The sequence below is a fragment of the Haliaeetus leucocephalus genome, unplaced genomic scaffold, assembly GCF_000737465.1.
Source record: "Haliaeetus leucocephalus isolate CR32 unplaced genomic scaffold, Haliaeetus_leucocephalus-4.0 Scaffold140, whole genome shotgun sequence".
NCBI classification, from domain to species: domain Eukaryota; kingdom Metazoa; phylum Chordata; class Aves; order Accipitriformes; family Accipitridae; genus Haliaeetus; species Haliaeetus leucocephalus.
Window position 1 is genome coordinate 15,555,078 of NW_010972576.1, and position 273 is coordinate 15,555,350.

At 57.5% G+C, this 273-nt stretch overlaps 1 protein-coding gene across 1 annotated transcript in view; it reads left to right on the top strand.

The window, feature by feature from the left end:
- CCDC109B (coiled-coil domain containing 109B) overlaps positions 1-273 on the top strand; it is a 53,827-nt gene that overhangs the window by 916 nt on the left and 52,638 nt on the right. The window lies entirely within an intron of this gene.

Here is a 273-nt window from a genome sequence, read left to right on the forward strand (position 1 = left end):
GGTACGGAGCAGCCGCCCGCCGGGCCGGGCCGGGCCGCGGCCTCGCTGCCGGGGCCTCCGTCCTCACAACTCGGCGAGTTGTCTCTTGGGCGTCGTGTCGCTTCTCCGACCCCGAGCTGGTTGGAGAGGAATAGGTGGATCATAGGCTGCGGTTGTAAAGGGCGAGAAATAAAATGGGAGTGCAAAAAAAAAAAAAAAGTTTTCCTTACAGGCTGTCGTGGAGCTGCCTTGTGCATGCGATAATAATGAAGTCCATCTGCTTCTGAGCTTCAC